The 26,632-nt window shown below is 41.0% G+C and overlaps 1 protein-coding gene and 2 long non-coding RNA genes across 19 annotated transcripts in view; 2 read left to right on the top strand and 1 right to left on the bottom strand.

Moving 5' to 3' along the window:
• LOC135580038 (uncharacterized) lies at positions 1 to 5,392 on the top strand. The gene is made up of 2 exons (XR_010474093.1): positions 1 to 414; positions 814 to 5,392. It is a non-coding gene; the product is annotated as an uncharacterized LOC135580038 (long non-coding RNA).
• Positions 654 to 26,530, bottom strand: LOC110361553 (uncharacterized). 13 transcript variants are annotated; one of them, XR_010474091.1, is made up of 10 exons: positions 26,067 to 26,509; positions 21,574 to 21,849; positions 20,731 to 21,184; positions 13,741 to 13,991; positions 13,341 to 13,653; positions 6,179 to 6,552; positions 4,766 to 4,885; positions 4,539 to 4,669; positions 2,270 to 2,338; positions 654 to 965 (listed from the first exon to the last, which is right to left on the bottom strand). It is a non-coding gene; the product is annotated as an uncharacterized LOC110361553 (long non-coding RNA). The 13 variants fall into 13 exon arrangements; XR_010474086.1 differs by having other exon boundaries at positions 2,270 to 4,669; positions 26,067 to 26,530; XR_010474081.1 differs by adding an exon at positions 11,487 to 12,507 and having other exon boundaries at positions 654 to 4,669; positions 26,067 to 26,530.
• Positions 25,761 to 26,632, top strand: part of ARHGAP29 (Rho GTPase activating protein 29) — a 52,683-nt gene continuing 51,811 nt past the window's right edge. For 4 of the 5 annotated variants that reach the window (XM_065071085.1, XM_065071089.1, XM_065071088.1 and 1 more), the window contains exon 1: positions 25,761 to 25,908. The gene's annotated coding sequence lies outside the window, so the exon portion shown is untranslated. Of the gene's footprint in view, positions 25,909 to 26,510 lie in introns of those variants that run through there. The other variant, XM_021296960.2, reaches the window with a different exon arrangement.

Here is a 26,632-nt window from a genome sequence, read left to right on the forward strand (position 1 = left end):
GGCTGATGCGCCTGGCGGCCCGCCCTGCCCCGCGCTCGGCCTCAGCTTGTGTGTTAATTGTCTCCGGCGCCCTCGGCTCGGCACCTCCTGCTGTTTGGGCCCCGGGCATTCGCTTCCACGGGGGGCGTCTTTGTGCGGGTTTACGGTGCGATTTCTGAATGTGAATTGTGAATGCCATTAAAGTAAGGAGGCAGTGCAAAAGAAACCCTTTAGAGAGACTTTTATTAAGTTTTGCCGCACTTGTTTCATTGGGGTTTGTTTTAGGACCGTGAGAGGTGCTGCCAAGATTGACTTTCAACCAGAGGATGGAATGAGTTGTCACCTGTGTAAGTCCAGGAAAACAGCGCATGTCACGGGCAGAGACCCAGCGGGGACACCCACCAGCCTTCTACAAAACCAGTTGTACTTGCACAGGTGCTTTTGCCAGCAGAGTTAATAACAGTTTGCCAAACCGAGCTATACCAGCAAAAACACCCACTGTTTACACTGGATCTTCCCTTGTGGTCATATTCCTCAGACATTTGATACTGTATGTGAAGCGGCTGTACTTTCTGCAGAAACTGGGTGGTCATGTATCTAAAGCCTGAAATGGTGCAATGGTTAACACTGAAATGACAAAACTGTTTACCCAGTCAAACAAAAGCAGATCAAAATGCGGTTAGAATCAATGTATCTATTTTTAGTCTAAAAAAGGTTTTCATTCATTTGCCTACGTTTAATTTGAATACATTTGAATGTTGTGCTTCTGTTGTTGTAGTATGAGTGTGCACGTAAGTCAGCCCACTTATCAAGTATTTCCATTTTTTTTTTCAGATATGTCTGCCTGGTGTGGCAGAGCTGAAGCTGCAGTTTGAAGGGAAGTAATCTCTGTTTCTTCATTGTGAATCACCACATACACTTTTCTTTCTTGCTTCCTCACCCCATCCTTGGTATTATGAGGCATTTTGGGGCAAGTTTATGTTTTGCTGTAAAAGACAGAGTTTCAAAACATAAATTGTTCACATTTTCTAGAGCACTAGAGTCAGGACTATTGAATCCCGTTCTCTAGCACCTGTTCTGAGACCTTGGACAAACCAGTGATCTCCATGCTTTAAAATATCTGCCGTACACAGGTGTTTTGGGAAAAAATACCATAAACTATTTGAAGTATTTCTGATCCTCAGGAAAATATACAGCAGAACTACACAGCATTAATAAATTAATCTTGGTTTATAAGATAAATGTTTGTAAAAAATCTCATTTTTTAAAAAATCTTAGGTACTTTGGCAGTAGGTAAATATGAGAACCTAAAAAGAGGTAGTTTCTTCATCAAAGTAAACCTACTGTATTCAAATCATTACAAAAATGAAAATTTCTACAAGTTGTCAAGTTTACTGAATCTTTAAAGTACAATTTTGCTGCTACTTTCAATATCTGTGCAGAGGTCAAAAGCACTATGATATTGCTGTGCATTTCTTTACAAGTCTTCATCCCTCCCCATCCCTCCCAAGCTTTGGCTGATTGTACACCCCCCCCCCCCAGGCCCTGAACTGTCTATCTGATATAGCCTGGCTTTCTTAAAGTACAATGTCCATCTGTTTAGGCCATGCTGACCTTTATTGTTTGCATGACTGCATGACTTGTGTTCTGCTGTGTTTGCCTTCTGCAGTGTCCTTATCCCACTTTTTGAGGCTAGCCACTACCAGGTGCTATTACATATTTTTATCTTCTAACCTGTCTTTAAATAGTTTCACACCTATCATCTTCTGAAAAACTTGTCTCATATATCCAGTCCTCCACTCTTTCTTCTGCTACCTCCACTCTTGAATATTGCTTTTTTTCAGAATAACTTTCTTAGTATGATTGATAAATAGGCACTTAGTAGTTCGCAACATGAGATTTCTATTGATCCATTATTTCATCAGTTTCCAACAGCAGTCATGGCTAAGCATATCCTTGATAAAATCACCCACACTGTGACAAAAGCTCCTTCTTTGTTTTGCAATATGAGATCTGTATTTCAATACTTCATATATTGCAGCTGTTTTATTTTCTTGGTATTCTTGAGGCTATGGGAGTTTTCCAGGGTAGCAAATGACAGCGATATTAATTCAAACGTATCTCAAATGTAAAAGCTAGAGGTGGAAAGGTAGCTTGGAAGAAAACAAGGCAAAGAGTACCACACCTGCCACCTGTGTTAATAATAGTGCGTGTAGTTTCTCTGAAGCAGCAAGATCAAATTGACAGTTGTGTTTTTAATATGGTCCAAGGTATGGTTCAAACTTCTTACCATCTATATAGGAACATCCATACAAAGCAAGCTAATTAAACTGGGAAGTGCACTCTGGAAGACTGAAGCCTATAGGGAAAAAAAATGCCTATTTACTATTAAAGCCTTAAAACCCTATAATAAACATCGGGAGACCTCATAACAGCAAGTGTTAGGCTATGGTCCCATGTCTGAAGTGTTAAGCAGCAGTATCTGCCTAAGCAGTTCTTCAATTTCACAATTAATTAAAACAAAACAGTCTGCTTAATAAAAAGCAGTAATAAAATTGCTAAACAGTTCAGATTCTCAAGTCACGTCCTCAATCAATCTTGATCTTAGCCAGTTGAGTTTTAAGGAGCGAGTGAAAAGTTGGGAAGATGTGAAATAGTTATGGAGTGAATATTTTGTCCGACTAATAGTTAACATGAATACTTTTTTTTTAATGGAATCTGGGTTAACAAATAAGATGATGCTCTGATTTGGTTTCTGTCAGAACAGGAAGAACCTGTATTATTTGCTGTTGGCACTTGGCATACAACACCCAACTATATTCTGAGAACAACATATCATCTAATAATTAAATGAAAAATTATGTTGTTTGTTGTCGGTCCAATGTAACATATGTTAACATCAGGGAGAGCAACTTACAAATGTTGTGAAAGGTGGCAAGTGAATGATATTAAGTTAGATAAATTGAGGCAAGCTGCAAGACGCAAACTGTGCCACGTATGTTAGTTAGGTTTGAAGGTAATTTGTATAGTGCTGGTCTCCATTCTGTAGACTTGCACTTGCTTGGTTTTTAAGTCCATATAAATTCAGCAAGATTGTTCACTTGTTTAATGTTAAGTAAAGTATTACGATATCTGAAAACTTCGTAACTAGTGGAGCAAGAAGGACGGTTCCAAGGATTGATGTGGTCTCTCTTGTGAAATCTATGTTATCTCTTAGGTATATCTCTTAGTTGTAGAATTTGGCATGGTTTGCAGGGGAATTAATGATCTGCTCTATTAATGCAGTCATCAGTGTTAAGTGATAAGCTTTTATCATTCTACAGAAGTGCTAGACCAGAGTATTAGCTTGTTGCTTGATTTTTAACAGACGGAAATTATACATCTGAAGTTGAGCTACATTTAATTATGTGTCAGTTCATGTATGTGTATATATCCATATATGAATAATCATACGAACTGTTCTCAATGACAGCCTCATCAATACAGCTAATATCAACCAAATGGAATCATATTTTTAGTCACATCATAGAACTTGAAACTCCAGTGTGGGTGAAGTAATGTGGATATAATATCAGCCACTCAAACCCCATAAGCCTCCACCTCCAAGAAACATGCTGATTATAACACAGGTTTGATCTTTGGAGTGGGGCCTACAGGGTGAAACGGACATAAACTCTCTTTGATCTGCAGAACAGAGAGAAGACATGCTTCCATTTCTTTGTACCTCCTGTTTTCTCTTCTTGCCCTTTTCTTATCCACCTCCTGCATATCCTGTAGATTACTGGGTTGTTACAGGAACTTAAGATGTGGGAAGATAGTCTTTCTGAGCAGAAAGTAAAATTTCAGAATAACGTGGGGAGAAGATGATTAAAAAAATGCTTGAATGATAAAAAAAAAAAAATGCTTAGAGAGCTTAGGGTGTACAGATCATTGACTTTTAAATATATTGATGCTTGCAAACTTTCTGTGCTATTACTGCCTTACTTCCCCACTGTATGGGGACAGGAGTACTTGTCCTAATCTTTGTTAATTGACACCATAGCCCACAAGAGCTTAACTGCTACACACAAGTCTCCTTTCTGCATGTCCTTGATTTCTGATCATACTTTTTGCTCTGTACACCTGATTTTTTAATGTGACTCTGATCTATCCTCTGTAAAAACACTCCTTTGCTTAATACCTCATACCTTTCCAAAATACAAAACAACAGATCATTTCTTATAAGCACAGCTCATAAATTCAAAATTCCAGGTGAAAGTGTGGAAGTACATAGGAATTACCATTATTAGAGCAGACTCAAATTATCTGGTCTTCTGTCTGTACATAGTATCAGATACTCTAAAAGACAGTATAGATTCCACACATTTGCTTTCATAGTGGATCTTACTCTAATTTCAAACATTATGCACTAAGTTCTAAAGTACAGTATTTGACATCTATTTTTTGTTGCCCTTAAGTATTATAATCACTCATACTCTGTTGGTCCCAAAACCCCTCCTAATATTTCAGATGAGAGCAAACCTCTGATTGGTTTTAAGAATTACATTTATTTTACTTACTGTTTTCATTTGCTTCTCCTGTTTGCTGGTTTCTGGTTTTGACTGGTTTACAGAGAGATGTCTTCACTGAGCTGTCCATATTGATCCTTAAAATGCTGAATTCCTTTTGTGAGTCAATACTGTTGGACAATCTGTGTGAGATAAATACAGAATTCGATTTTTCTTCCAAAATGCAGTACTCTACATTTCTTAACAGTTGGTTGACATTTTAAGCTTCACTTGCCTACCTTGTTTGGACTGAGTGGGTAGAAAAATGGTAACTGAAGCTCCGTGTTCCTGTTTAGCTTGTTCATTTTTTTTCCTGAAGCGAATCACAGCTCAGTTTGATCTTGGCACCTTTTGGTGATCTGAAAGCCAAGGTATTTCACTGCTCAACATTTATTTCTAGCTTATCTCAAATATTGATTTATGTTTTATAGATACATAAAATAGAAGACAAGAATTCATTAATGTGAACTTCCTATCATAATTAGAACAATACTTGGTTAAAAAAACTGTTTCCTTTTTCATCAAAAAGTGAGAAAATTGAAGGGAGTCTTTGAGGAACATTTTACTAAAAAGGCATTTGTGAACAGTATAATGGATCTTTGCAAAGTTAAGGTGTCAAGTTTGATATCTGAATTCAGTAACTTTGACAAAGGCATTTAAAATAGGTTTACAACTAATTTCTGTTTCCTAGATAGAACCCTAATTCTTTTATTGAGATTGCCTCACAATTCACTTATAAGTAGTACTTTTCAGCAGTTTATATCTTCACTATTTATATCTTTGTTGATTTATAATGGTGCAAACTGAAAGCTGGCAGTTTTCTGCCTCAACTTGCATATTAATTTTTTTAATAAAAGATGTCATGCCAGTGTGGTCCAATTATTTCTGAAAATGAAACAGTGGGAAAATAAATTACTTTCAATTATTAAGAATATGTGACAAGCTTTATTGCCGTGCTTTGCAATACAGGTTTGAATTTGGCAGAGACTGGCTTATATGAAAGAATTATAACTCTTGAAAAACTCTGTCATCGTCACTGTTTATCCTGTGCTTCCTTCTTATTCCAGGTGATGAAGCTTGATTTTAATTGTTATAACCACTCAAAAAGGAATCATATCACTCTCTCATGCTTGGTCAAGAGGTACCAGACATTAGGTTTAACCCATAACAACTTCATCAGACCCATCTGTCTGATTTCCAGGAGCTATGGCCACAAAGATATGTTATGATGACGTGTTCTTTAAACAAACTATGATTTGTTTTTAACATTGGTAATGTAGAAAGGATGCTAATATAACAAAACAAGGATTTTAATACATTCTATGTGCAGATCTACTTGCTTAGTTAATCACCATGAAAGATCAGTAGTGAGGGTCCAATTTTTAGACTGCGAAACTCTTCTCCTTGTTGGCACTTTCCTGGAAATCACTGTCTTGTACTTCCTCTCACGACAGGGACTTTTAAACTATTTATTCAGTTTTACACATTAAACTTGTACTCTTGGCAGGTACAGTATTTCTTAATCATTGTTTTGCTAATACAGTTCAGATCATTTTTTTTAGAATTAAAGTAGAATTTTAATGTCTCCTCTGTATGCAATACTTCGCATCTGTTAGCACTCAGACTCAATTACCATTTTGCTACACACTCACCAGTTAAGGAATGACAGAAGGTGGTAACTCAAAGGGGTTCCCAAAACTGAAATCCTCTCTCCACCCATTGTTTCACAAGTTGTTGATTAATATAGCAGCCATTCTGATTAACCATGTCAGAGACACTGAACATTCTAGGAGCCTAATGGTCTGCTCTTACACACTAATAACAGGTCACATATGATATCAAATAGCATTATTGAATAAGTTTTTCACTTGTTCCTTCACACTGCCAACTTAGTGACTTTTGAAGAATAGATTTGTATGCTTTCTGTCACAGCTCTTGGCTTTGGGCTGCCAGTAGGTCTGGAGATTCCATCACTTGGTATGTTGAGGTCCTTCACAGCTCCTGCTGCTAAGCAAACTGTATCATCCTGTAAAACAACCACACACCATCAGATTCCATACAGATCATGTTATCCAAGTGTCTGCAGCCTTCCTCCATCCAGATGAAGCAGTTGGCTGTTGATCAAATACTGTGCAAGCTCAAAGGCTTTTCATGTTTTGTACTAAAATGCAGCTAGACATGGGAACTGAGCATAGGTAAGAGTTTTTGGCTTTAAGAATGACCCCGCTGATCTGAATGTAGAGGGATAAAACCAGATAAGGGATGAAAGGAATGCATTAAGATGAGGCAAGATTGAGAATGGAATGGCTTGACAAGAAATCAGTGAAGAAAAGCTACAGAAACTGGAGTGGCTTAGCAAGTGGCTTAGTATTTAGGAGACTGAGACACCTTGGGTGAGGAAGCCAGTGGAAGGAGCACCTGGAGGCCAGTTGTGCAAGGAGATTAGATGGGCTGAGCAATGATTCTGGTATTGGGAGGGAATGAGAAGATTAAACAAGAAAAGCAGATCGGATGTGTTGCAAAACAGAAGGGTAACACTCGGAGCTACTGAGGAAAAGAGAAAGGAGAGATTTAGAGCTAATTGACTTGACAAGAAAAAGGTTGAAAGAACACAACTTAAATCTAATGAGAAGGTGTGGGATGGAACTGGCTGGACCAGGAGCCTATGGTACCTGAGCTAGCAACTTCTGGTGGAGGAGATGGCGGAAACGTGGTAGGAGAACCATTTGACAGGGAGTTCAGGTGCAACGCTTGCATGAACCCGCACTGGATTAGGATTGAATAGATAAATTAGCTGTTGCCTACAGGTCTGCTCTGTCATATATTACAAAAAATTAAAGACACAGAGTATGAGGCAGGTGATCATGGGAAGAAAAATGACAGTTCTATGGCTAATGTAGATAAATGCTGATATGATTATCTGAACTACCACTTCAACTCTGCCACAGAATCACCTTTGGAATGCACCCCAGGGTAACTTATCTGACACATTCAGAGTTGGCCTATAATTGCCTTTTCCCCTATTTTCACAATATTTGTCATGAGATATATCAAAGAGGTATTTGCCGAAGTGTCCTGTGTTAAGTGCCTACAGTGTGGTGGAGCTTTCTTTAAACATAGTATTTTTAAAAATACTTAGCATTTAATAATATATTTTTGAATTTTGTATAGTATTTTGATGATTATAATTAAAATCTAGTGCTACGTACTGACTACAAATTAACTTAATATTACAAATTTATACTAAATAACTGTCTACTCAATGAGGCAGAAATCACAGAATCACAGAATTGACTGGGTTGGAAAAGACCTCAGAGATCATCGAGTCCAACCCTTGGTCCAACTCTAGTCCGTTTACTAGATCATGGCACTAAGTGCCATGTCCAATCTCAGTTTAAAAACCTCCAGGGATGGCAAGTCCACCACCACCCTGGGCAGGCCATTCCAATGCCTGACCACTCTCTCTGTGAAGAATTTCTTTCTAATATCCAGCCTAAATTTCCCCTGGCGGAGTTTAAGCCCATGCCCCCTTGTCCTGTTGCTAACTGCCTGGGAGAAGAGACCAATCCTCACCTGGCTATAACTTCCCTTCAGGTAGTTATAGAGAGTGATGAGGTCACCTCTAAGCCTCCTCTTCTCCAGACTAAACAACCCCAGCTCCCTCAGCCTCTCCTCATAGGTCTTATGTTCAAGTCCCTTCACCAGTCATGTTGCTCTTCTCTGGACCCGCTCCAGCACTTCAATGTCTTTCCTGAACTGAGGGGCCCAGAACTGAACACAATACTCCAGGTGTGGCCTCACCAATGCAGAGTACAGGGGAAGGATCACTTCCCTTGTCCTGCTGACCACGCTGTTTTTGATACAGGACAGGATACCATTGGCCTTCTTGGCCACCTGGGCACACTGTTGGCTCATGTTGAGCTTCCTGTCAATTAGCACCCCCAGGTCCCTTTCTGTCTGACTGCTCTCCAGCCACTCTGCACCCAGCCTGTAGCGCTGCAGGGGGTTGTTGTGACCAAAGTGCAGCACCCGGCACTTGGCCTTATTGAACTTCATCCCATTGGAATCAGCCCATTTTTCCAGTCTATCCAGATCCCTCTGCAGAGCCCTCCTGCCTTCCAGCAGGTCGACACTCCCTCCCAACTTGGTGTCATCAGCAAATTTGCTGATGATGGTCTCAATCCCCTCATCTAAATCGTCAATAAAGATGTTAAACAGGACTGGACCCAACACTGACCCCTGGGGAACACCACTAGTGACTGGCCGCCAGCTGGAAGCAGCCCCATTCACCAGCACTCTCTGGGCCCGGCCCTCCAGCCAGTTCTTAACCCAGCACAGAGTACACTTGTCCAAGCCATGGGCTACCAGCTTTTGCAAGAGTATATTATGGGAGAAAGTGTCAAAGGCCTTGCTGAAGCCCAGATAGACCACATCCACGGCTTTCCCCTCATCCACCAGGTGAGTCACCTGATCATAAAAGGAGATCAGGTTGGTACTGTGATAAAAACATATGATGGCATATAACTAAAGGTTGCATCCTGATACAGCCTTAATTCAAGTTTCTTGGGCAGCTTTAGACCACTTTTGTGGTCTGTGGCAGTCTTATTTGGGACTGTTCTAGAAGACACACATTCAGAATGCAGGTGATGTACTTCACAACATTTTCTACAAAAGGCATTTTACTAGTGCATGCACTGGCTTCCAGTAGTTGTCATAACTGAGATGTTAGTTTAGATCTGTAATCTTTGGATTCTAAAATCCTCCAGTCAATAGGACCTAGTCGCCTTATTCCTCTCTCAGAGCATTTGAATTGACTCCAAGTTTTGAAAATAAATGCACCGGTAACAATCTCTCTTTCATAGGAAAAAACAAATTGTGGTGTTTTATCCCATTCTAGCAGAAGGAAAAAACACATATTACCCTTCAGCCTTAAGGCATCAAGTTGGATGTCTCTAACCAACGTGAGAAAATTCCCTATTCCTTCCTACACAGCACCACACCCAAAGCCCCGGCCGAAAGCTCCTCCTGTCTGCCAAGGCAGTTTGTAAGGTAGGGAAGGATCCTGTGCTCCAGCTCAGAAAGGCTGAACCCACACAGTCCATCTTAATGCAGAATATATAAATAGAAGTTATGCAGTTTAACTATTAAGTAAATAATTGTCTACATTACATCATTCCAAGTCAAATGTCAACTGCCAATTGCTCTGTTATCTGAAATAAGAGGAGAGTGAGTTTTTACCACAAGTGAAGACATGTTTCCATGTTGTTATCACAGCTTAGTTAATGCCCTGGATGTTCACACACTTGTTTATCTCACACTAGCCTGATGGGAACAGCATAAAAAGGCAGCAGAAGTAACCAAATACTAAGTACAGACCAAACATTTAATAGTTGTGCCTGGTAATAAAGCAAAAAGAAACAAACTTAATCTTCCTAATTCTTTTCCTAAACTTAGCTGTGTCATACATTTGATATTATGAAACACCTGTGCCCTAATCTTTAAGCTTATTATATAGTTCTCTTTGAAAACTGAAACTGTAAATCATAGGGTTTCACTCACATGACTACCATGGTAAAGGAGCAGCAGACCCGTTATGTTGTTCAGCTTGTGTTGTTGAAATAGCTTTCAGTTTAAGAACCCCTATAGTCCTGCAGAAGAGGAGGATGAATAAAATTGCTCACAGCAGGCAAGAGATCAAGGTACATAAGTACTTAGTAATTCTTGCAGGCACATTTTGCAGAGTTTACTTCAGGCACCATTGAAATTGCTGTTTCTCGGATGGATGTTCAACAGGCTCATCTTCCACGTCCTCTCACAGCTTAAAGCAATTGTTACAATTACAGAAGGACCTTCACATCTTAACAAACAGATGTTTCTACTCTTTCCAGGATCTTCTCCGTAAGGAAAGTCTGAAGCTTTCATTTATAACAGAAATAAGACTTGTGTAGCAATGTAACACAACCATAGCCTGTTCTCTCTCTGCTGCTGGGATGAGAATCTGTGAGGAAAAGATTACATGCCTGAATAACATACAATCTTAGGGAAAGCAGAGCACTGACTCCTGCCTTGGATGAAGGAGGGAAGCAAAGTAGTAATTGAAATCTCAGAGGAAAACATTAAAATAAGCAAGAAAAGTCTAGGAAAGGAGGAAAGAATAAAGGTGGGAGATTTCCACAAATGTAATTCAAAGTCAGTGTTGATTCCTCAGAAATCCTAGGGTGGCTTACGGGTCCTCCCATTCACAGTATCAAGGCTTACACTCCAAGTTCATTCAGTTCAGTTGTGATCACATAAGCAGTACCTCGCTGGTTCAGTAAAATTTGACTCATCTTCCAAAGTTTGGGAAAATGATCCAAGCCACTAAGGTTCTTCTCCAAAAGGTCTATATTCATCATTTTCCTTTTCAATGCAAAATGCAATCCCACAGGGAACATAGTGATAACATTTTGAGGTTATTTTCACTTGTGCTCTTGGAATTTGCTGTGTTCAGAATTCTACCACTGAACTAAAACAAAATAGCAACAAATTGCAAAAGAACTAACAGAAAGTGGAGCAAGCATGAGAATAAGAGTAAAGTGCTCTAAGGTTTGCTTTAAAGCTACATAGTCTACTCCAACAGCAAGAAACACTTTGATTAACACCCAACCAAAACACACTAGCTCTAGTTTTTCTCCCATATACTAATTAATAAAAACGATGTTCTGAAAAAGGAACCCAAAATGACTGTATACACAAGTAGTGAATTATTGGTTTGGAAAGCCAAAGTAGCTCTTTACATATGCAGTTTGGTTGTGGGTTTTGTTTGTTTGTTTGCTTTTCCAAAGCAATATCAATGCAAACAATAACCTAGCAGTAGCACAAAACTCTCAATCAACCTATACCATAAAATCAGAAATTCCACTGTGCTTCTGACCATTCACTGTATAGCCATTCCAGTATAGACATTTATTACACTGGTACCTTTGGAAGGTAGTATTCAGCTTCTTCATAGCTGGTTCTAATAAATTAACACATCCAACAAGTCTTTAGTTGATAGGATCACCTGGGAAACATCTGATCCACCACAGGTAGGGCTGGGCTGACAGCTTATGGAAGGCTCAACATTTCCTGAAGGGCAGTTTGTTCAAGATTAACACTGGAGGGAGTGGCTCTCTGCACGATATCATGCTGTATAGGTCTGGGTTTCTCCCCAGAAGTTTTTTAGTCAACTGGAAGCTAAAACACAAATACTGTGAAGCTCATAAATTCACATTCTAGGGTCATATTTGCAAAAAGAGACAATTAATAAATCTTCAGAATAACAGCATAAGAATATAAACCTGGAAGACACATGGATCAAGTCCAGTTCTTCTTATTGGAGGCACTGTATCACCTCATTTTGTTTGTTTAGATTCACCATTAAAGATTTTGTTCCCATGTTCCAATTAGAATTCTGTTCTAGAAACTTACTCCTCTAGGTTAGGATTTTTCTCCTAAAAGCTAATCTTGATTTATAAATTGACTGTTCACGCTGGTTTATTCTTCATCATCATTGCCCTTTTGCCATAGCAGATCTCCCTCCTCAGTGTTTACCTGGTTAATGTATTTCTATGCAACAGTCACAACTAATCTCACTCAGCCTTTGTCTTTCTTCCCTTGGTCACCTTTGCACATATGCCAGTGATGTGTGTCTTTTTTGGGTTTTGTGTACTGATTTCCTTGATATTCATACTGATATTCCGTTTTAAACTCTTACCAGTGTTACTCCTATTTCTGCAGAAAATACCTCAGGTGGTAAGTAAATCCTGACCTTTTTACAACTGTATCACACTTGTCTTCGTCTTGTATAAACTAGATCAACCTCTTTCGCTATTTCAAAATATTTTATCCTCCTTGTAGCACATTCTTTGTCATTATTCTTCAGAAGTACGATGTTATAGTTTGTATTGTAGAATTTCATTCTGTTTCTTGCCTCCATTTCTTGGGATCAACTTTTTTTTACCTGCATAATATTAATAAGACAGTTTTTTGGCAATGGAGGACTGGTAACATTTATATCAGGTCACTAATAACTATACTAAAATCTAATCACTTTCTTCTAGCTGGATTCACCAATCAAAAATCATTGAGTACCTTACCACTTTTAGCCAGTTCCTTGCCTGTATTATAATCCTGATAAAAATAATCAATTTTATCAGCTTAACTAATAAATCTCTAAGTGGCACGATGTGTTTTATTAACATTCACTTGAATAAAGTGTGTGACATTACCTAAAAAATCAAGTTACTATAAAAAAACCCCAACTGAATCCAATACAATCTTGTCCGCTTTTACATCTGATTATTCACCACTTTGCTAGTTGCTTTAAACACTTGCAGACAACTCAATTCAAATCCAGGGACCTTTCAGACATGAATCACTTCTGTCCTCTCCCTCCATTGTGCAGTCGCTGTATTGCCTGTTCTCCAATCATGTAACACCCTGACTTTATATATTTATTTGAAATATTTCCCACAGAACCAATCCCACAGTCTCCTTATTCTAGCTTGTTTCAGGATTTGGGGATGAAGATTTCCAGCCCATCCAGTTTCAGTTTTTCTTCTTCAAACACCTACCTACCAATTCTGTGTTTTGTTTGTATTAACCGCACTAGCCAGGGGTTGAGGAGTATATTTGAATGGACTTGGGGGCGGCAGGGAAAGCTCCCGTCCCCGCCCGTCCCAGCGCTGGGCCGCGATGAGGCCGCGCTCTGGTGGCCGCTGTGCCCCGGGCCCCCCGCGATTCCCAAGCCTGCCACGGGAGGGCGCCCTGAGGCCGGGATTGGGAACCACTCACCTGCCGCTTCACGTTGTAAGAAAAGCGAGTGCTAAAGAAAGTAATCCACACAAATGTTGTACTCTTGGTGGCGTGCAATATATGTATTTGCTGTAGTCTTGAGAATTGATTTAAATCCTACAGTTAGTTTTCTCTTATAATATTTTCTTGATCTGTGTTCATCTCATCTTCATTCCCAAATTTCATGTACATATTAGAGGTGACTCTGTCTGTGGACTCACCGCAGTCAAAGTGAACATTGCACAGTAGGGGCTTATCACTGGTGAAACAGCATCACCCTCTTTGCTTTCATAACTTTGATTTTATAGAATATCTGTAAAACACATTGTGCAGAAATAATATTAGTAGTGCAACTACAGAGCTGGTAATCCACAGCTCTCTCATTTTTTGTTTAACTTACCAAAGGTGTATTTAATGAGCATATCCCTTCTGCTGTCACAGCAGTTAAACCAGCCTAAGTCCCTGTTGGTCTGCTTTGGGTAATGTTTCAGTAGTTGCAGGAGCAATGAACAAGCATATTCGTACAAGACACCTGAGAAACAGGTATTCCATTCCTTTCCTATGGTATGTTAAGGTTCTTCACATAAAGAAAAAGGTTCCTAAGAATGCCTGTATAACTGAAATAGTTGATGTGAGTATCCAGAGAGCGATCTGTAAAATAAGATTAAAGAGAACAACATTGTCAGATGCTTTTTGTTTTTTGCTGAGGAACTTAATCTTTTGAGTTTAAGAAGGAAACGCTACCATGAATTTCACTCTAGTAGGAGCCCTGTATATGTGTAAGACCCCTCTGTCTCTTGGGTTTATTTTGAAATTAATCACAAGCAGCTACAGGACTGGAAGATATAGCTTGCAGTACCTCTGAACACAACCCAAAATACAGACTTGTTGGTATGGGGTATATACAACGTACAATAACTATATGCATTTTTCCAAAAGCAGTATTTGTTTCTTTATCCATGGGAATTCAAAGCTCTAGCTTATATAAGCTTTCAGTCTAGTTTAGCTTAGATTAACACTGAGGGGTATATCAGGATAGCACTGGTAAAACAGATGCCTTGTCTTATTCAGACTTTTTTTGTCATTCCACTCTGTACTTGTCTCCCACTTACATAATTCTCTCATTTTGTTGTCAGAAGTCTTACATTAAATCACTATTCCGCTCAATAAAATTTATAAATCAGTAAACATGGCTAAAAGTAGAATTGTTAATGTTCTCACGCTGTTGCTTATCATCCTGGTTGCAGTCTTGGACATTTTCACTTATTTTAGAGTCATGTTTACCATGTTTTTCAAGCCTTGGAGGCCTTCTGATCTTGCCATGTTTTCATTTCTGCAGTGAACATATAAAGAACCATCACTGGCCTGTGTTGAAATTTATTCTGGCTGTCTATGCAATATTGTAATAAGATGCTGCCTACTGAAACTCCCTAATGCCTCACCAAACCAGCAAAATGTTTTCTAGGAAACAACTGTTTTCAGTGCTGTTCCAGAGTCTATCTGTAACAACATCAACATTTTGCTTCACTTGGAATAGAATCAGCAACACAAGCAAGATTTTAAAGCTTATTACAAAACACCTCATAAATAGTAGGAATGCAACAAATATATAACAAATTACTTTAAGTCTGCATGCTTAAATATTTTTATTTTGCTAGTCCAATTGCCTAGCTACTTGTTTGGGAAAAGGCATAAACTTGCTGGTTTAGTACTGATTTGAGATTTGAATCTTGGGACTCCTTTTGACATTATTCATGAATGGCACCTGTAACTACAGACACGGGGAATGACAATCCAGAGTACTGGTTGATAACATTCTGTGACTAGAATTATTGTCTGAATAGCTTTGCACAATTTCAGCTGCCTTATGGAATAAGGCCTGATCACAAAGTGTTACGGAAATTGCCCTGCTTCACCACCAGCGAAAGCAAACCAGCAGCATTCCCTTCTCGGTACAGACCTTTCATTGTAAAGGAAGCAATTAAAAATTTCACTCATAACCACAACTTATTACAATAAACAGTCCTTCATCTTTCACATATCTAAGTCTTTAGGGAGGAATTATGTTTGATGACACTTCTAGTCTCCAACTTCTACAGGCACAGTTACACCCAGGAAACCCATAAATCTTCATATGCAAATGAACCTATGAAACTGCTCATGACCATGGGACTGGGGCATAACCCGCTTTCATCAGAAAGAAATCGCGATGCCTCACTCCATAGGTGTTCTTCTAACTGCCAGGAATTCAGGCAGTGGCCTCCAGGTGAAGACAATTAAGCTATCCTACCAGATCTGGAATGTGTTTGGAGCAATTCAGTGACTAGTTATAAGGGAAGGAAGGAAGGAATGTGTCCTGCTTTTCCTTGTTAGGGCTTGCTACCACCCTAGGGACAAGGGAACTGTTTATTTTCCTCCTGAAGAGGGGGGTGGGAGGGAGAAGGTGCATCTGAAGCAGGTGATCTCAACAGCTTAACCCTTCTTACTACATCTGATATATTCAACAGCATTCCTTTTCACAGCTCTCAGAAAATTCTGACCTACTGTACCATGTGTCTGTAAGCAGCTCTGTCCACACTGGAGGCTACAGGGAATCAGTGCTTGCCATTGGAATTTATAAAAGAAAAAAATACCCCATTTCTGTTATGCATCCCCAATGCACAGGCAGTGATACAAGTCCTGAGTGGTAGCAGCTTCCTCTGTATTTGGTAACACTGCTGAAATGCTGAAAATTGAAAACAGAACTCCACAAAAAAAAAAAAAAAAAATTAACAATGGAATTTTAACTACAGCCCTGTGCATTCTGGCACCATGGTAAACCACACAGAGCACACAAGAGTGTGCTATAATGTATTTTGAAAATGTCCCCATATGGTCATTTTGATGCTGCTGCTGCTATTTCCTTCTCCTTTCTGATTTGTTTCGCTCATTGCACAATGGCACTGATGGAGGGCCCGTTCCTGCAGCTTGTGTCAATAGAGCCTGTTGTGACACAACAGGTTTCATAGCAGGAGCCACATTCAGAAACCCAGTCTGAACCTCTGTGCGGCAGCTGTGACTCTCAGATGTCAAAACTGCGAGTGGAGTGTTTGTGGAAAACAAGGAGTAATTCTTTGCAGTGTCTGTGTGTAAAGCTGGCAACTCCCTGCTGTGGGATGCTGGGTTTACTTAAAGTTTTGTTTCAGGAGAAGACTACAAAAGTTAATGGGAGAAGAAGTCACTGAGAATTACTAGGTATAAAGAAATCATATTTGGCTCAGGACGTTTAGCTGCTGCAAACAGCTGGAAGCTCAGGGAAAGCATCATATATTACTATCCAGTGTTTCATATCTTCCTTAAGCATCCATTTATGGCTATGATGCGAAGCAGGATACCGGTCTTACCAAGTTCTTGGTCTTACCCAGCTGGGTCATTCTTATTTCAAAGCATTACCTATTTCCAGTTCCAAAGTTCCTTCGATATAAATTTTACGTTCTCCTATTTAGGTTTTGATTGCTGAAGAATCCTTACTTAAGAGATAAAGTACTGGAGATTATAAAAAGCCTTATACTATTGAGATTAATCCATAGCTTAGTAAGTTTTCTACATTAATGCCTTCACTTTGGAGTATTTTACATCCCGCATTTGGTTTCTGGCAGGTTATATGAAGGACCTCATCTTTAATGATGGTGTCTTTCAGTATTACATACTTATTACACTGTGATAAACCATGTTAATAAAAAAATAATTGTACAGCACATTCAGATGTACAAGTAAAAAGAAAAACATGGATATCAGCCCAAGTCTCCTTTTGAGGCATTAGCTGTATATATTTCTATTCCAAGCCTGCTGATAAACACACCCTGAAGACAACATAGCAGTTGCTTACACAGTACATGTACACATGACCATAAAAAGCAGTACATATTTCTCCCTTTTGTTTCCTAACTTCTACTCAAGTCAGAAAGTTTCTGATTTTGACCAGTGTTATTGATTTTCTACATATCACCTACCTTTGAAGTTCTTTAATATTATCTCTGAGGATTTTCTTTTAGATTTCCAGCCCTTGCAACAGCATTCCCTGACATACCTTTTGATGTTTGTTTTTTTTAAGTCACTGACATGCAGCTTTTACCTGCCAACAGACTTCAAAGCCTGTAATACTTGGCAGCCAAGCCTGTCAGAGATTTTTCTATTGGTTGAAAGAAGTTACTGAAATTAGATGGCAAATGCTCCATCAGCACTGGAGTCGCATTCCTACGCTAAAGATTGCCGGTGTTGCTTTCTTGATTATATGCTGCTTCGTGGCTAAATCTTGAGTTGGAGGCTGTCTGAGGAGGACGGTCTCCAAAGCTGCTCCGCTAAATGGTATCAGGGTGGCAAGGAAGGAAACAGCCAGGTTTGTGGCCTGCCTTTGGTAAGGACCTCTGCTTCTAGGAGAATGGGATTTGCCTCTCCATAGGCTTGTACCTACTCAGACTTGTCTTCCCAGAGCAGCTACCAGCAGTGTCTGCCAAGGCAAAACAACTATCTCTGCAGTCATCTTGACCTGACGTGTGCTCTGACTCTCCTCACAGAGGCATCCCATCACATGTGGGGACCACCATCTTTCTGAATCATGGGGCAGGCTGTGGTACTCACGGGGAATCCCCATGTGTTCCTACCAAGACAAGTTAAGTCACAAGAGGAAGCTGAGGAGTGGCACCAGTCCAAGTGTGTTCTGCTCAGGTGACATCCATCAGTGGCCTTTCCATTCACTAGATTTGCAAACCTGTCAACTTTGATTTCTTATTCATGCAGTTATCACAGTTACATACAGCTAAGGTGCCAATGAACTTCAACATAAACAAGTAGGGGTTGGGTTTTTATTTTTATTTAACACTGCAGTTTTCTATTTATATATAATTTGTATATCTTGTTAGGGCTACAACATATAAAATAATACCTGCCAAAACTAAACTCCTTTTTGATAGCTCTCAGTAAGTGCAAGCCACTTAGAGCTTTTGTCAGAATAAAACTGGTAAACTATTATGGGTTTCGGTGTAGTGAATTGTACCCTGTATTCTTATGCCATATACATAACCAGAAGTAACAGAGTTTTACACACTTCTTTTGTTGACCTTTAACCGTAAGTATCATGTTGGATTATTTTACCGAGGTGAGATGACAGAAACAGATCAGTTCTATCAGCTTATCACTTAACCCTTCTGTGATCAGTATCATGTTTCAAAATATATGCTGCTCTTTTAGATACAGCAGTTTTATTTTCTTAGACTTATACATAAGCATAAAATAATAATGGCCCTGATTTTGTACATATTATTCTATAAGGAGTTTCTCAAAGAGCAGAAAACTGCTTCCATTGCACAGGAAAACATTAAACAATAAATAACATATGTCATTTAAACCAAGACTAGAGTCTGTTCTCATGTCTGCTATTCGAATCTTATATTACAATAGCATCTGCTGTCTTGCAGCTAATCAGATTCATCATTACTATTTAAAGCAAGAACAGGAAAGAAAACAGAGCAGATGAACTACTGTTGGTGTTGGATTAGCAGTTTTTGGCCCAAGCCCAGTGAGAGACTGATGGGCTACAACACTTGGTGTCCCAGCCCACGGCCTGCAGGGAATTCTGCATTAGGCACCTACACTCCCTGTATTGTCAATAGGAGGATTTAGGAGCCTCATTATAGGACAACTGAACAACTTGTGCCCTGAGCAAAGAGCCATTAAGGTCAGTAGGAAATCCCCTCTCAGGAATTTAGGTGCTGCACGTAGGCTGCGGGAAGGTTCACAGCTGAGGTCAGCCCAGGAGTTGTCCCTTGGGATCAGGCATCTACAACTGCTTCATCAGAAATGGAACAGAGTTCACTACTTTTACTGAAGCTTTTGTACAGCAGTTCAGTTCAAAGATATTTAAGAGGTGTTTGGTAACTTTATCACCCTTAAAGGGACCATACCTGTATCTTTTCTACTTGCATTTATTTATGCCATATCTGTTCACATGAACAACTATCACAACTGCGTGACATGTTTCTTTCCTCTGTGATTACATCAACCATCTTTATTCTTTAACTACATCAGTTAAATAAAGTTCACTTACACTGTTATGTGGATACCTATACTGAGAATAACATATCTTGCTGTGAGTGCACTACAAGGCAGATTTTTTTTGTCTATATAATTTCAAGCAGATAGGAATAAGTTAGATTTAACCTTTCTTCCCGTCCTCCCCCACCCCAGGTGGAGGAAACTTACATCATTGTATCTGAAACAGATATATTGGCATAAAAACTGAATATGAAACAGTTTCTTCCTGCACAAACTGTACAACAGCTGAGATATCAACGGTGCTGATCTTTAGCCGAGTCTCTTATTTGTCTGGGCCCCAACACAAAAATATGATTCCTGGCAACAAAACTGCATATGGGAGCCAAATAGAGTCTGTGAGACTAGCACAGAAAACCCTAAGGCACAATGAGAAAAATCATTCCAGCTTCACCTGAAGCAGGTTGTGAGGCTGCAGCTCCCTACCCCATCACAAACTCCTACACATAGTTGTGCCAGCATCAAGGGCAGCTGCACTTGCTTTCTTGGCAAAATGATCCCAGTGAGCTGCAAGACCTTTAACTGTAGGGTTTCTGTTAACCTGGATGATTTTGTCAGGACTGGATTTGGACAATCACACCACAACAGCACAGGCAGGAGAAGGAAGGAAGAGGCAAAAGCATAGATCTGGAAGTAGCAACCACTTAATCAAATATAGTGCATTTGATTGCTATTTAAGGACCTTGCCTGGTATCCCAACCTGAAATAACACTGTTCTCTCTGGCAAGTAAATATTTTGAACTTACACTCCACTTTCCTCTAACAATAGTTATGAAATTATGGACAATTAGGGGGTTTATTCGCTACACTTGAATTGACTTACCATTGTGTTAATTATTATGCAAATAAGGGGGAAGGAAAAATTTCTAGCCGCACTTTTTTTGTTTGTTTTTTATCTGATTTATCAAACAAGCTACTAAAAGCTGTCAAGAACACATAAAGGAATTTTTGCCTTACAGCCAAGAGCAGCAATGGTCAGTGCTTTCAAAGGGATTTTGGCAGGCTTGAGGGCAACAAGCAGCAGCCCAGCAGGAGCCCCCCCAGCACCTCACAAGCCTGGCATCCTGAGGGCTCTCAGAAACTGGGTAACACCGTGTCTTCTCATCTACTTCCAACCCTTAATTCAAAACACAAACCCAACTGAAGCTACATCACAAGCCCCTTCTCCTGCAAGGCAAACCCAGCACCGACAGCTTTGCTCACCACCTCTCCTCTGCTGGCAGCAACTCCACTACCCAGAGCTTGGCAGCCTTTGGCAGGATCCCACCTACAAGCAGTTCCCAGCCAAACCTCCTGTTACCTGTAGAAACAGCCTGTTTCACTGCCAACCCTTAATTGTTGGGCTTTCTCTCCCTTAAATCCAGTCCATACCGGTACAACAGGTGGGGCTCATTGAGCCAGGGTGTTTAGCTTCAGGCCTCCTGGCTCCCAAGGCAGTAGGTCTCTGTGCCATAATTACTGTTGGTTTAATAGTGTGTTTGGCAAGATGTGAAGGTTCTGGAAGTTGTTTCTTTCGTGCAGTCTTTCCTCTCATTCCTCACCACCCACTGTCCTCCTTAGCAATTGCTTGTTAAGGTGGAAGTTTTTTAAGAAAGTGCTTGTTAAAAGTTAGGAAATGGGGTGCTGCCCATGCCTGTGGCGATCCTTTTCCCATTAGTAAATGGAGTTGTTCTGTGTCTGGTTGCATTTTTCACATCACGCTTCCAGCCTTGCATCATTTTTGCAGAATAGTTTATGACAGTGTGTAGCTCATCCTGAGCAGGGTAGGATGTTTCATAAAAACAGAAAAAACAGCGAACAATTTTTAAATTACATTGGTTGATATAACTGAAGAGAAAAATCCAAGAAGTTTTGGGGCATCAGGTTTGAGAAAAACTGAGAATAACTACTCTGTATTAGGCTAAGTATCAGCTAGATCATCTGAGAGAAAAAACAGTAACTTTGAAATAGAGGAAAGATCAGGACTATTAGCGGAGGGAGAGGTGATTATGTGATTATCTGCTATAGAAAAGAGAGAGGTCTCCTTTCATTATGTTAAGAAGCATGGAGGGATTATATTGGGAGTGAGTTGTATGGAGCCATTAAACAAAAAATAAGCTTTCTAATACCTGCTAAAGCTATGAATTTCATTTCCCTTGCTCACCTTTTGAAGTGTTTTGTGGTCTGCCTTGAAGATCAAGACTGAGAAGAGGGAGGCTGCTGATCCCTGGTGAACAGCGTGTCTGCAGGAGATGGGGTGTTTCTGCTCTCTGTCGGTTGGCTCTGCAGGTTCATTCCAGTGCACAGTGGCTGCTGCAGTTTCACCCACGGAGCTCCCTCAGGGCATCTGGTGCACTGGCTGAAATGCAGGATGTTCTAGGAAGTGCTTATGAATCGGGGTATCTTGATGGGTTCTCAGGTAGGTGGGTGGCATTCATATCTCACAAGAGAAAAAATAAATTAGTTTATAAAGCAGAAGTAGATGCAATGCGACTCGGGGAACAATTTTCAGAGTTTTCTCAGCCTTAATGCAAATAATTTTCATGTTTGAATTCCAGATGTTCTTCATTGCCTGTTTACTAAAACTTAAAATGTAGCTGTGAGCAAGTTTTTGTTTCACCATAAATGTCACATTATTTCCTTTAACAGGAGCTGAGTCTTGAACTGTTTTCTGATGTACAAATGATGTTGGCCTTTTGCAGGACGCTGTACATAAAATTCTTGGAAAGAAATGGGTTATTGAAATGCTTCTTGAGAGCAGAATTCTGCTCACTAGAATGTAAGCAGAAGGTGGAAACTTCTACTAAGTTACCTCTCAAGTATTTTGTTTATTTTTCCTTAATAGTGATGCTCAGTGTGTGGCTAGAATTGAGTTCCCTTCTCAGCTGTTGCTTCACTTGCTGACATGGCAGTTAACAATAGTAACAAATATTCAGCTCTGTATTGAACGTTTATTGCTCTCCATAAGTTATATACTCATAATTTATGTCTTCCGTCTAGTCTAGAATATTTGGCACTTCTGCGGACTCATAGAATAGACGTGGTATTTTGAAACTGATTTTTTAACAAATGTCATTTTCACAGTTCTAGTTGCATTAATGCTGCTACCTAGAAATGTTCCTTCTCTTAGTGCTGATTGGAAGCTGCATTGTAGAGCGGCTTTCAACAGGCAGGCTTTTCCCTGGATTTCATAGGGACTTTTGTGTGAGTAAGTACTGTTCACCACTGAGAAGGGAGAAGCAGGCACTTGGAGTTTACTGCATAGATAGGTGTGGGTTGTGGGGTTTTTTGTTTGTTTGGTGGTTGTTTTTGTTTGGTTGGGGTTTTGTTTGTTTTGGTTTGTTTTGTTTTGGGTTTGTTTTGTTGTTGTTGTTGGTTGAGGTTTTTGTTTTGTTTTTTAAAGTCACGTTACAGCTTTTATTTCACTGTGTACACATGCTCTATGAGGAAAAAAAATGTTAAAAGAATCACACAAGTGACTCTTAATGAGTTAGATGTTTCAGTGGGTGCTCACAGGCAAATTCAGCATTTTAAGTTAAACAAATTCAATTTTGGTGTCTCTTCTTAGAGAATACATTGTTGAGACACTGTACTTTCTATTGCCCTTATCTTCACTGTTTGGCTAATAACTGATTGTTCATTCCAAGCAAACTATGACAGTTGGATGAAGTGCAGAAAAAAGGTGACTTTAAACAACCTTTCACCTGTTCCACTTCTGTTCATTCCCTGAAGCCTGCACTAGTGGTTATATAGGTTATACTTGGCTGAAAAGGAGCATTAGGCCAGTAGAGGAGCAGAGGCTGTCCAAAATGCAGCACCTGTCAGACCCTTATCTACTGCAGCAAAAGTTGCGAGCAGTGATGTAGACCTGGCCTTTTATGCAAGCCATATTTTCTTGAAGGTAGAGCTGTTATTTCCATTTCTCTTTCACGAAATATTTTCCAAGGCAATTTAGGAGTAATCAGCACGGTGTGGTCTGGGACATGGTTGCAGCTCTTTTGCACCAGTCTTGATTCAGGGGGAATGCAGAGGACTCTCTGTTCAATGTGGCAGCCAAACTGAAAATGGGGAGGAAAATGCTCTGAACAACCAAAATGAAAAAAGACAATTGTTTGTTGTTTTTCTTTGAGGAAAACCCAAAACTGCACTTAGCATTCACATAACGTGGCAGATGTGGGCTCAAATTCTTTTTTTCAGAATATGTTTGAAGCTGTGCCTCCTACAGCCTGGAACACTTTTATGTTTTAAATCAAAGGTGCCTGAAACAAAATATTTCAGAAGCATAAAAACATGTAGTCCTGGTGTTTCTACTTTTTGTCACTTTCAGTTTGACCTCTGGAACTCTTTGCTTGTTTGTTTGTTTTCTCCAAATAAATGAATCAAGGGGGAAAAAAAGCTGAATTATTTTATAGATGCAGGTTAGCCTATGTGGGAGCCGAGATGAGAGAACACTAACACATGGAGGGGCTGAAGCATAACAAAACATAGTCTGCTTCAGACACAGTGAAAGGACTAGAGCTGGGTATGTACTGGAAACAGCTGCAGTTATTCTTGCTTGCATTTTCGAAAATGTGCCTGGGAATTACGGCAAGATAGCGCCCATTCGGTTTGCGAAAGAGTGTCTGTAAGGAAGACAGAAAGTCTGCTGTAGCTGTATGCTTTTCTTTCTAAAAGAAGGTTTGGCAGACCAAATAGTATCTATTGCTTTGTATTCTATCTATTGATAAGTATAGGTGGAATTTCTTGTTTATCTTTTTTATTGCTATTGGACACTTACGTAATGGTTTAAATGAATTTTCCCACAATAAACTTTTAATGCTTTTTCTGGTGATGTGATTGTTGATTGAACTATTTAACTCACATTCCCTAACCCACATTCCTTGCTTTCACATTAAATTAGTTTACAATTGTTTACGCTGGCCTGATTTTGACAACTGCTGGATCAATTACCTGGATGATCAAAATCTTTTTGAAGCTCAGGGCATTGTTTTATTTGTTTGCTTTTCTCCATACTTAGAAGGCATCAAGAATTTATAACTATTTACTGGATTTCTAATAAACATTTACTGGATTTCTAAATTCACATCACATTTTATTTAGGATTTTTTTAAGATAAAGAAAAGTTATTGACCAGTGCTTAACATTGACATTCCAGGTAAGTGTTTCAGGTTGGTTGCTTAGTCTCAGGCTTTATAAATTGCTGAAGAAATTGAATAAAATTGTTCCAGTAGAAGAAATTACGGCATATATGGAGGGAAACAATGGATCAAGGAGGAAGTTGGTGCTCTGATGCAAAATCCTGAATGGGTGGTGTGCTGCAGTGGCTGGGGAAGGAGACTGGAGCAAGGATGGGCAATTTCAAGATGTAAAGCCTGAAACTGCCAGGGACAAGGGACTGGGCCAAGAATTAGATGATGACAGCTTTGATACATTATCAAAAGTATTCCAGAGCTTGGGCATTGGATCTAAGATCTGAATTTAAATGGTCTTTTGTTAGTAAGAAATAAAGTGTGGGTTTGCAATCCCTGCCTCTAGAAGATGGAAAAACTGCTGCTGCCACCAGTCACTGTGAGCTGACCTAACAGAAGTCTGTACAGAGGTCTAGAGGTGATGATGCTGCTGGGAACTATTTGAGTTTCTCTATGACGTTGCGAATTTCTGCTTTTCCAACTTATTTTTCTTCTTAATAAGAAGAATGTGCATATATGTGCACATGCAGCTAAACTATGACAAAATTTGTGCTTTCTGGGTAGATGAATCCACTCCTATCCTGGGGGCATAGTCTTATGTTATAACATTTTTATTTTGTTGCTGCTTTTATTTTCCCTAAGTAGCCAACAGAGCTCCTCCAGAAATAAAAGCAAGCTGAGTATAGTATACAGTGTATGTGCTTGCACACGTCTTACTGACTCGTAACAATACTGGAAGCTGTACAATGAATGACATACTAGATGCACGAGTAAAAAGCGTGGGAGGTTCGGTACGAGAAATACATTCTCCCCTTTGCCACGGCGTGTTTGTTTCTTGTTGGGCAAATCGCTTCAAAGTAAATCCTGTTTGCTAAACACCACGCGGTCTGAATTGGGACCGTTGCTGACTCCTGAAGCCTGGTTTGCGTGCAGCGGTTGTTTCTGCGCGGCACGTCCCCTCGCTGTCCCCGAGCGCGGCCGCACGCACACACGCCAGCTGCCCGCAGCTCTCGGCTCCTCTCAGAGGTACTCCCGGCCCGTGTCCCCCCGGCCATTGTTCTCCGCACCGGACCGACCCCGCCTCTCCGCTGCACGCGCTCCGGCCGCCCCCCGAGCCCCGCCCCTGCAGAGCCCCGCCCCGCGGCGCGAGGCCGGCCAACGGCGGGCGGGGGCGGTGCCGGGAGCGGCGGCGGCGCCGGGGGCGGTGTCGCGGGCCGCGCGGCGGGGAGCGCGCTCCATGGGCAGCGGGGCGGGAGTGCGCAGGGCCCGCGGCCGCCCGGCTGCCGCCTGCGCTCGGCCGCCGCTCTCCGGTAAGGGCTCCTGCCGGGGGACGTGGGACCCAACGTGGCTGGAGGGTGGGGGGCGTCGCTGGTCGCCGCCGGGAGGAGCCGCGGGTGAGCGCGGGACAGGGCGGCGGCGAGTCTCCGGGGGAACGGGGGAGAATGGAGGGGCCCGGCACTCCTCTTACCCTTGGTCAGGGCACGTCTCCGGTGCGGGTGTCGCCCCTCCGACCCAACTCCCCGCCCGGCACCGCTCCGGGAACACCGCTCCGACCCCCGCCCTGTCCCGCACCTCCCGCGGTCTCTCGGCGGCGCCCCGCGGGCTCTGCCCGCTACCTGCCGCTGCCCCGCAGCCGGGCGGCTGCGAGGGGTCCGTGGCCGCGGAGGACGCGCGGTGCGGCGGGGCGGGCCGCAGGAATGCGCGGCGGGGGCAGGGCGGAGCGGCGACCCCCGCCCGGGGCTCGGGCAGCGGCCCTGCCCTCGGCCGGGGCTGCCAGCGCCCGGGAGACGTGGCCCCTTTGAGAGCGCCTTTTTTTTTTTACCCCTCCTACCGGAGAAATTGTGCTGGGAGAGCAAATTTCTGAAATATCTGGCGCTTTTTTTTTTCCTTCTTTTTTTTTTTCCGTCGGGACTGGCAGTGGCTCGCTCTTAACCAGGAGAGTCTGGAGGCGTTTATAGAAAAGCTGGTGGACGCTTTTCGTTTTCGAGGCCAGAGTCTCCTGAAGAAATATGAAACACTTCTCAATAATGAAAG

Source organism: Columba livia, chromosome 8 (genome assembly GCF_036013475.1).
Source record: "Columba livia isolate bColLiv1 breed racing homer chromosome 8, bColLiv1.pat.W.v2, whole genome shotgun sequence".
In the NCBI taxonomy this organism is placed as follows: domain Eukaryota; kingdom Metazoa; phylum Chordata; class Aves; order Columbiformes; family Columbidae; genus Columba; species Columba livia.